The sequence below is a fragment of the Notechis scutatus genome, chromosome 5 (genome assembly GCF_049901735.1).
Source record: "Notechis scutatus isolate UNSWTSFEM ecotype Mainland chromosome 5, rNotScu1.2, whole genome shotgun sequence".
NCBI classification, from domain to species: domain Eukaryota; kingdom Metazoa; phylum Chordata; class Lepidosauria; order Squamata; family Elapidae; genus Notechis; species Notechis scutatus.
This window is the reverse complement of record NC_142013.1, coordinates 56,956,093-56,966,221: the sequence shown is the minus strand read 5'-3', so window position 1 is coordinate 56,966,221 and position 10,129 is coordinate 56,956,093. Positions and strand designations below refer to the sequence as shown.

The 10,129-nt window shown below is 39.3% G+C and overlaps 1 long non-coding RNA gene across 3 annotated transcripts; it reads right to left on the bottom strand.

The window, feature by feature from the left end:
* Window positions 1–5,049: 5,049 nt before the first annotated feature.
* LOC148130488 (uncharacterized) lies at window positions 5,050–9,363 on the bottom strand. 3 transcript variants are annotated; one of them, XR_015749825.1, is made up of 5 exons: window positions 9,276–9,363; window positions 8,746–8,931; window positions 8,480–8,572; window positions 7,386–7,470; window positions 5,050–6,750 (listed from the first exon to the last, which is right to left on the bottom strand). It is a non-coding gene; the product is annotated as an uncharacterized LOC148130488 (long non-coding RNA). The 3 variants fall into 3 exon arrangements; XR_015749824.1 differs by lacking the exon at window positions 9,276–9,363 and having other exon boundaries at window positions 8,746–9,084; XR_015749826.1 differs by lacking the exons at window positions 8,480–8,572; window positions 9,276–9,363 and having other exon boundaries at window positions 8,746–9,105.
* Between the last annotated feature and the right edge of the window lie 766 nt (window positions 9,364–10,129).

The window sequence follows — 10,129 nt, the reverse complement described above, 5'->3', positions numbered from 1 at the left end:
TCGCTTGACTTCTAGGCATTTCTGTTCTGTGTCACCTATTGTTCTTTGAAATTTCTTCGAAAAAAGGGTGCGAATTGTTCCTCATTATGTAGACAGCTAGCTGAAAGATTATAAAGGCACAGTCTTCCCAAGCATAGCCTAAGTATCTTTTCTAATGGAGAAAATATGGAAGTTGTACATAAACTAATGAAGTTTTGCTAATTGCATGTAGAATTCCACAGATTAAAAAGATTTTAAAAAGAGGTAGAATAGTATGGCAGGCCGGAATTTGACTGGAGTTTAGTTTTTCTAAACTAAATTTAGAACTAACAGAACTAATTTTAGTTTTACTGTTAGTTTACCTGCATAGAGGACAAAGCATACATCTCATCTGTTTATTAAATGTTCTAAATACAATGGTTCTATATACTGTACTTTTACCTTTCTAATCATTAACTGGCAAAGAATAGGAAATAAATAGAAACATACATGTGCTATATTTCAAGCTTCCACAACATATGTGTATCTATCACACTAAACTCAGCCACTATGCTGGCAATACCTAAAAGTATAAGTATGCCCATTAACAATTAACTTCTCCCTGTTTTCTTTCCTATCTTTCTCCACTGGCAAAAGACAAGTGAATATAATCCTGATTAGTTTGGTAAAATTCTATTGAACTAGCATTATCACAATTATAGTTTCAGTTTAACCTACCTCACTAGCTATTATTACTGAGATAAAATTAGGGGAGACTTCCCGTAAACCATGTTCAGAAGGTAGATGCCAATGGTGACAAGAGTACTTACAACGACAATAATAATATATTTATAGCTCTCTATACCTCTTTGCATGTAGTTATCATTCCACAATTCCTTTCTGAATCTACTTTCTTCCTTCTTGAGTTCTGAAATACCTGTATTGGCAACACATGGTCTATATAAATTGGATTTTATGGTTTAACTGGAAATTAAGACAGTATAAGCTCTTTCACAAGATAATCCCTGTGTATCTAAAAAGCAGAAGCATCTTCCAACTGTCTTTCTCAAACATATTAACATGCACTAAAAAGACAGACTGCCATTTATGCAGAGCAGATGTGGCTTAATAATTTGAAACTTAAAGACTCGCAAGTGATTCCATCCTTAAAAGGACAAAACGGGTTGATTGTAATGACAATGTTGGTCAGGCCTATCTCTTCAATTCATTTTTTAGTTCAGTTTTTGTGAATAGCAATGGTTGCAGTTGCTCATTCGCAAGTTGAACCACAAATAGTTGAAATTTCTGAATATTAAATTTACAGTAGATAATGTTGAATTAGCATTATGTAATCTAAAACTATCTCTATCCACAGGACCAGATGGTTTATGTGCTTTTTTCTTGAAAAAGCTTGCTACTGTCCTAGCTGAATCTTTGTGTGCAATTTTCAAAGTATCATTTCAAACTAGTTCTCTGCCTGATCTATGGTCATCAGCTATAGTTATACCAAGTTTTTAAAAGGGTGACCTTGAAAATTATAGACCAATCTCTTTGCATTGTGTTACATGCAAAATTATGGAATCAATTATAAATCAATCCATTGTTCACCACTTAGAGATAAACAACTTGCTATCCAACAGTTTGGCTTTAGGAAAAACTCATCCTATAATCTGTAACTTTTGCACTGTAAGAACATCTGGACTACATGTCTTGACCAAGGCAAAGCTGCAGATGCAATTTACATAAATTTTTGTAAGGCTTTTGATACAGTGGTACCAGTGGTCGGATTCAAAAAATTTTACTACCAGTTCGGTGGGCATGGCTTGGTGGGTGTGGCAGGGGAAGGATACTGTAAAATCTTCATTCCCTCCCCACTCCTGGGAAGTTACTGCAAAATCCCATTCCTTCCCCACCCCACTAACCTGCTTTCCAGCTCCGTTCTCTTGTGCAGGGCAACAAAAGAAGACCCAGCCACTCAGCTGGGACTCGGGAGGAAGAGAATAGATGGAGGCGGGGCTAGTCAGAGGTGGTATTTGCTGGTTCTCTGAATTACTCAAAATTTCCACCATCGGTTCTCCAGAACTGGTCAGAACCTGCTGAAGACCACCTCTGAGTAGTACATGATAAACCGCTGTTGAAATTAAACTCTTATGGCATTTCTGGTTCTTTGGACAAGTGAATTGCTGCTTTCCTAATAGACTGCAGGCTAAGTCAAAATAGGGAACTCGCTGTCTAATCCTGCATCAGTTAACAGTAGTGTTCCGCAAGGCAGCATCTTAGGTCCATGGTTTTTACTTGTTCTATATCAACAATTTATGTGATCAACTTAAAAGCAATTGCGTCCTTTTTGCCCATGATGTAAAATTACTCAATACTGTTTTGCAAAGTGATCTCGACTATGTGTTACCTATTTGGCAATTTCAAATTTCAATTAATAAATGCTCTGCTTACATATTGGTAAACATAATCAGAATGTCAAGTATAACTAGGCATTGAACTAGCTGATGACCCTCACTTTGTCAAGGACCTAGGTATACTTATATCTGATGATCTATGCTCCAAATTCATTGTAACAGCGTTGCTAAAAAAAGCATTAAGAGTTGTAAATTTAATTTTGCAGGTTTTTTTCTGGAAACATTGTATTGCTAATTAGAGCTTATAAAACTTATGCTAGACCAATCTTAGAGTATTGTTCAACTGTTTGGAATCCTCAACATATATCTGACATCAGTGCAATTGAGCAGGTTCAGAAGTATTTCATGAGAAAAGTCTTGCGCTCTTCTGTACACAATATAATTCCCTATGCTACTAGGCTCGACATTTTCAGTTTGGATAATTTAGAACTGTGTCGCTTGCAGTCAGACCTAGGTATTGCATACAAAATTATATGTAGTAATGTTTTACCTCTAAATGACTTTGTTTTAATCGCAATAATACACACACTAACAACTGCTTTAAACTCAATGTAAATCGTTCTAAATTTGACCGTAAAAAATATGATTTCTGTAATAGAGTTGTCAAAGTCTGGAATGCTCTACTTGATTCAGTTGTTTCAGCTACAAATTTTTATTTTCAGTGACAAATTGACTTCTGTGGACCTTACATCATACTTAAATGGTTAGTAGAGGGGGTGTGGATAAGTGTGGAACTAACATGCCTATCGTTCCTGTCATTGTATTTTTATTCTTTTATTCTTGTTTTTGTTTGACAAATTCTAATAAATAAAATAAATAAATAGTCAAACAACTGATAGTAAATGAGCAAAATGTGACTGGTCTATTTCTGAGCATCCAAACCCAAGCAATACTGTTATTTTACAAAAAGAACACATTTTTCTAGGAGCACAATTTATTAGACATGCTCCTTCAAATTGAGAAGGATTTTGATTCTATGAAATACCTTGCATAGGATTAAGATTGCATTTTTCATTCATCGGCTTATGTGACTACTGTTGTTCAGTCACTAAGTTGTGTCCAGCTGTTTGTGACCCCATGGTCCACATCACGCCAAGCCCCCCATCGTCCACTGTCTCCCTGAGTCTGCCCAAACTCATGCCCACTGAGTAGAGGATAGTATCGAACCATTTGATCCTCTGCAGGCCTCTTTTCCTTTTGCCTTCAATCCTGTACATGACTAATGACACTACACTAATATATCTGGTAGATAGATAATAAGTGAAAAAGTTGTGCAGAAAATATTTCCAAATATCCTTGGAGATATAAGCTAAAACTAGGTTAGCCAAATTTTTGATGTAATCTAAATAGAATATATTGCCTTAATATTTCTTTAAAAGTAGTGTCACTTCCTTATTATGAGAATTATAACACATCTCGAATCTTTGTACAAAGAAAATCCAGGAACCCACATACATCCTAGCACCCTGATGGCGAACCTATGGCACGCATGCTACAGGTGGCACATAGAGCCATTTGTGTGAGCACACGAGCCCCAGCCACACTTACTGGAATACCAGAAGTGATGAAATGGGCCTGTTTTTCAGCCTCCAAAGGCTGCAGAGGCTTCCCTCGAGCCCCCGGGAGGGTGAAAACAGCATCCCCTGGGCTCCAGAGGCTGAAAATGGGCACTTCTGGGTATTTCTGGAAGGCCCGTTTTTCAGCCTCCTGAGGCTGCAGAGGCTTCCCTCGAGCCTCTGGAAGGCCAAAAAAGGCCTCAAATGGGCCAAAAATCAGTTGGGAGGTGCACGCAAGTGCAGTGCAGGTAGGGGGCTGGGGATATTGCACGTGCATGCGCGGGGGGCAGGGTGCATTGCATTGTGGGTGCCGGCACACACACTTTTGGCACACCACAACAAAAAGGTTCACCATCACTGCCCTAGCACATCCAAATATTCAATTAAATACTGAATTTAGAGCTCAACACTATTTCTTTTGGAAATAGGAAATATAGTTCAATCAGGTTTGTACTTACTGGCTGCAACTCTTTGTTTTTCATACAACTTCAATTCTTACATGGGAATACCAGGGACTGAATTTGGGATGTTTTGCATACCAAGCCCATGGTCTACTATTAAGATTATTTTATATTTTATACACCCAAAGGATTAAGGCTGTTGACTTACATCCAAAGGCCAGATAAACCTAACTGTATTACTGTTACAATGTTTTCTTCCAATGCAGATAGGAGTTACAGGATGCCATCTGTGCTCACTGTCTCTCCATCCTTGAAGTTTGTCTGCAAGAGAAACTATCAGTATCTGCCTTTTGGCTTGAATCCAGTGTCTGATTATTATCTGTGCATTTTGACTCACAAAAAAGAATGTAGGGATCCGTGTTGTGTAGGACTTAAAATGTAAGCTGCAGGAATGCACGCTGAGATGGCTGCATTGTAGAAATGGAGCCCAAATATAATAGAGAGAGAGAGAGAAAAAAAGATAAAGATCTAGTTTGTGATCGTTTTTTTTCTGAGATTAATTTACTTCATTACCAACAGTCATATATTGTAACTGAATTATGTAACAGTTTAGTATATTAGTAAACACAAAACCTGGGAAACCTTGCTGTTTTGGTAGTGTACAGTTGTCTTGTTCAACTCAGTAACTTGGTGAGCAGATCAAAACATACAGATCAAGCATTTGGAAAGTGATGACAGTTTATTTCAATTATTTATGACAATTTATCAAAATGTACAGTAATGGTACTTGTTGCATAGTGAAGTCCCGGTAATAATAACTCTCAGTAGAGCATTCTTCCTGATTCTCTTACATTAGATATAACTTAATATTTTATGACTTCTTACTGTAAAAGGAGTACATACTGCTTGCTACACTTTTACATATAAGGTTATGAATTTATACATTCACTCACACGTGTAACTGCCAGGAATACAAGCAATTCAATAAATTTCAGTTCAAAGTAGACAAGTTCTACATATCAATTGTTCCTCTTCAAGCACCCCAATACCAGATACTGATTTCTATACTCTCAAGTAATTATATTTACTCAAGTAATATTTAGAATAAAGGTTCAAGTATACATGTTTAGATATAATGCTATAATGCCTATTCTCACCATTTGTTTCTGTCTCCAAGGAGACTGAATTTTTGATGGATAGTAAATGAACTATGTACATGGGCATTAGGGAAAGATAGATACATAGCTAAAATTCCGCTGTTACATTTTTAAAGGGATTCAGGTAAATCAAAACAATTTGAGAAGGATAACAAGGATAATCCGGGGACTAGCGAAAAAGAACTGAAGAAACTGAAATGATTAACCTTCAGATGTATTGGGGAGGTGCGGGGTGGAGATGGGTTGGAAAGAAGGGACGAGTACTCCTCAAATACTTTTATCACACAGAGGTAAGTCAAGGCTTGCTCTCTATAGTTCCAAAGTGCAGGACATAACAATTTAAGTTATAGGAAGGCAGATTTGACAGTGAAATTAATTACCTGGAGTGGCAAAGGGCTTTGTTTTGCTAGATGTGCTTAAAAGAAGGTTAAGTACTCATTTTTTGGGATGCTTTAATTTTCATTCCTGTGCTCAACAGAAGTTATATTCAGTAAACTCTTCCAACACTATGATTTTAAGACTGAATTCTTTTCTTTCAATTTAGTGATTACATGTGATTAGTAAACATTATTTTAAGTAAATTTCATATTTTAATTCAAATTGGATTTGCTAATAAGATTATATTGCTAATTAATTGTATATCTTTTGCTCCTATTGCAATAACACTCCTAAACGATTTTCAAATTTTCCCTTAAAATGATCAATAATTCCCATTGTAATGTATATTGCTGGCATGCAGTTATATTCTTGCGCAACATGGCATATCAAATGTGAGATTTAACAAAACTATTAACTAGCCTAAAGTAATTTAGAGGCAATGATCAGCAATTCATCCATTTTGTTAACCTTGACAGACGGCCAAAATTTGTGGGCGCCACCAGATCTGTTCTCTCCTGGGTCAGGAGACAAGCAAGCTCTCATCTCTGATGTCACATGGAGTTTTGAAAGCATTCAGAATCAAGAAGCATTTTGCTTTCCAAGCAACTGTAAAACCCAAGGTCAATGTGCTTACTCTTTTCCTGAGCCTAGATAAGGATAAGAGCTTGTTCCTGATGTCATGCTATGTTTTAGAAAAATTTCAAAACTTCAGCATGATTTCAGGAGAAAATCTCCCCACCTTCTCTCTAATTTATCCAGAATCTGGAGAGGCAGGGAAGCTCATTCTTGATACTAGATTTTAGATGCGTACAGAAGCAGTGAGATGTCTTAGGACTCTATGGATGCCTATGAGCCCCAAGATGAGGTCAGAGACCTCACCTGTCTCCTGCAAGACAAAAAGATGTGTTCACTATTGGAAATTGCGTAATTTATGCAAAGATGTTTCTTGTACTTATCACCTTCTAAAACATCTTTATCTCACCAGACAGGAAAATAATTTGAATATTCATCCCACAGTAATGCTAAATCCATTTTAACTACACTAGTGCTCTATGCATGCTTACAGACATAATTCCAGTTCATTTTAACTTAACTGACTTTTTAAGTGGGCTGAGGTTCAGTATATAAATATGTTTCTGATTGTGGTGCCAGACCACTCAAGAAGAAAACTGCCAACTTTAATTAGCATACTTGTATTTGAAATAAATGTTTTTACAGAGCATATATATACACACATAATTTTGTTAGCGACAGCAACATCAGAAGACAACATTACATTTACTTAACATTATCTTAAAGGTTTAAAATCCTTAGAGGATTTCTTGCTTCCAGGAAACCTTTCAGTTAAGCTGTCCCTTCTCACCTCTTCTAAATTGTTATAAACATGCTTTTCTGTATCCCTTGGCTTTTTAAACTTGTTCAGGTCAAATACATCTGATATTTTAAGTTAAATTCTGCCTAAAACTGGTCAACTTTCAGAACACAGAAAATATTGCATAGGCAGTTAATCAATGTACATACCTGTGAGCCTAGTCATGTGTACATTGTCTTCTTTTTCTCATAGAGCAAAAAATAACTTCTACCAATTTGGTTTTCACACTGCCATCTATAGTTAAATGGGAGAAATTAAATATATTACATCTGCTGTAGCTAAATGTCACATCCAAAACTCTAGTCCAGAATGCATGAAAAAGTCACAGACATTCCCACTAATAGATGCATTATGTCCTTTAATTTTTTTACAAGGCAATCTAATACATGTGTAATCAAAAGTAAATCCCAGTCACTCTCAGAAAGTTCAGTATAACTTTCAGCCTTTAAGTATTCATTTCATTTAACTGAAATTGTATGAAAGGTTAAAAAAGTAAAATATCACCTCTGCCTTAATGAATGTTTTATCTGCTATATAATAGCAGATAAATTGCCTGATATAATAGTATATAAAAGTGTAGCAAATTGCTGTAATTTAGTAATAAATGCAAACACTTCATAGGTGTACAGTTTACAAGAAACATTATTATACAAAATATGTACACATTTTGGAAGCTAGTAAATACAATTTAAAGGAAATATGTTTAAGAGGACCTTCATACATAACACAACTAATCTCAACCAACATATTGATCAGTCTCATCAGAAATCCTGATCATTTTATTACATCTTTAATATTCTTACATTTTTATATGCTTCTTGCAAACAAGTCCAATGAGTCCCCTGTCATATAAGTTTTTCCTTAGCAGTGCTATTCCATTGCCATCACAACTACTGTACTAATAAAAGTTAAGTTGGAGGATAATCCCTGAAAAACTGAATACAGGTTGGTAACGATTATTTAATCTTAAATCAGATGCCAGTGCTCCGTTGCATCTCGACTCTTCCATGCAGGGCTGTGGGCTAATCTCCTCCCTCGAAATTACTCCCGAATAAAGACCGTGTTTTTGCACATGGCAAGCAAGCCTCCCTGTGCTCACTCGACGCCAAGCCACTTGTCAAGGTGTCTCTACACGCTGCTTTCGCTCTCTTCCCCACTACAGCTCCTCTAAGTCGAAATGGCAAAGTACCAACAAAACACAAGGTAGTTCCTGGTTTCCGAATTACGAGAAGGAGAAACAAACCTGATTTTCCCTCCCTCGATTCACGCTCTCTCGCAGTCTTCACTTCCATCCGGCCAAAGGAAGAGATCAAGTTGGAAACCGTAATCTCTGAGACTGTGAAAGACAGACTGGCACCCATGAGCCACACGTACCCAGAGCCATCCCGGACACGCTCTTGGATGCCGGCCTCCCCTCAGTTGTCCTGCTCCCTCCTCTTTCCCCCCTCCCCAAATGCATGTCTGCAGCAATCACCGGCTGACAATGCGGTGGAAACGGGTGTTGCCCACCTGCGCACATGGGCTTCGGCTCTCCCTCGCGCGCACAGCCTCTCTTCCTGCTGGTGCCGCAGGATGAAGTGTCTGCTGCTCTTTGCAGCTCTCTGGACGTCTCCCCACCGCCTCTCACGCAGCCCGCTCCAAACAGCCAAGGGGAGCCTCACACTGCGGGTGCCTCTCCTTCGCCGACTGGGATTCCTGAGGAGGGAGGGAAAACGAGCAACTCCTCTCCTAGCCCTACACACGCCGCGATTCCCGCCCCAGGCGGCCCGCCAAACGCGCGCGCGTCCTTTGTGAGGCACACAGCTCCCGCCAGCGATTCGGAGCTTGCAAACTCCTAGCTCATCTAGAATACAGCCCGTCTCCTCCCTCTTTCCTCCTCCTCTTTCTCCCCCACTCCCACCCTCGCTTTTTGATCACATGCCCGCGTCTCAGGCGCCGCTTGCTGAGCGCAAACCTTTCGCCAGCCTGCCTGCTGCCTACACAACCAGCCCGCCCCCTCTACCCGCCAGTACTGAGGGACAGAATCCGCACGCACACACCTGCCCAAAGCATCAGAGACACTTCACTACGCTGCCTTCTTCAGTGCCCTCCTCTTTTTCGACCAGCTTCCACCACCACCACCGCGAAAACTCGTCCAGCCCACCTGTCTGCGTCCCCTCCCAACCACACACCCACCCAGCCTTCCCTGCAAGCTAAACCACCCACCCACCCACACAGCCTTGCAGAGCGAAAGCGAGCGGCAGAAGCGCGAATGACGCGCTAAGACCCATTCCCCCCTCAACGTCCGTCACTCTGCATGCACCCACAGACCAGCGGACTCTTTCCTTTCCAAAAGGTACTAATCCAAAAACGTGGATGCCCCCCCCCCCCACTGAGAAAGATAACGGGGGCGGAGAGGGGAGAGGAAATCGAGCACTCTTGGCATTTAAGACACTGCTGCGGTCTCAGATTGGGTCTATAATGAGCAGAAGCATGTTTGGATTTTAAATAGTTTCACCCAACTTCCAATGAAACTTCCTTGCTTGGAAGGAAAATCAGTTCAAATCTTTTCTGATTCTGGCACACAAGGCTGGAAGTGTCTAGTCATCTCAATCTTAACAATTCAGTCTGGAGCCTTATTGAAGCCGATGGAATCACTTAGGAGTTATTTATGTTTATTTATGCCATCTAAAGGTTTTATTTGAAAAAATCAAAATTCTACTCCTTGCTGAAGTTAATGACACCTTTATCTTTGAGTCAACTCAGATGATTGCATCAGGCAGTGCAGCAGCTGTGAAGGCTGTAAACTTCTTGTGCATACCCTCCAGTAAATGGAAATACAGTTTGTTCCAGATAGTTTGTCCTGCAGAAGAATATTGTACCTTCACCTCCACTTTTCTGCAGGTCAGCTGCT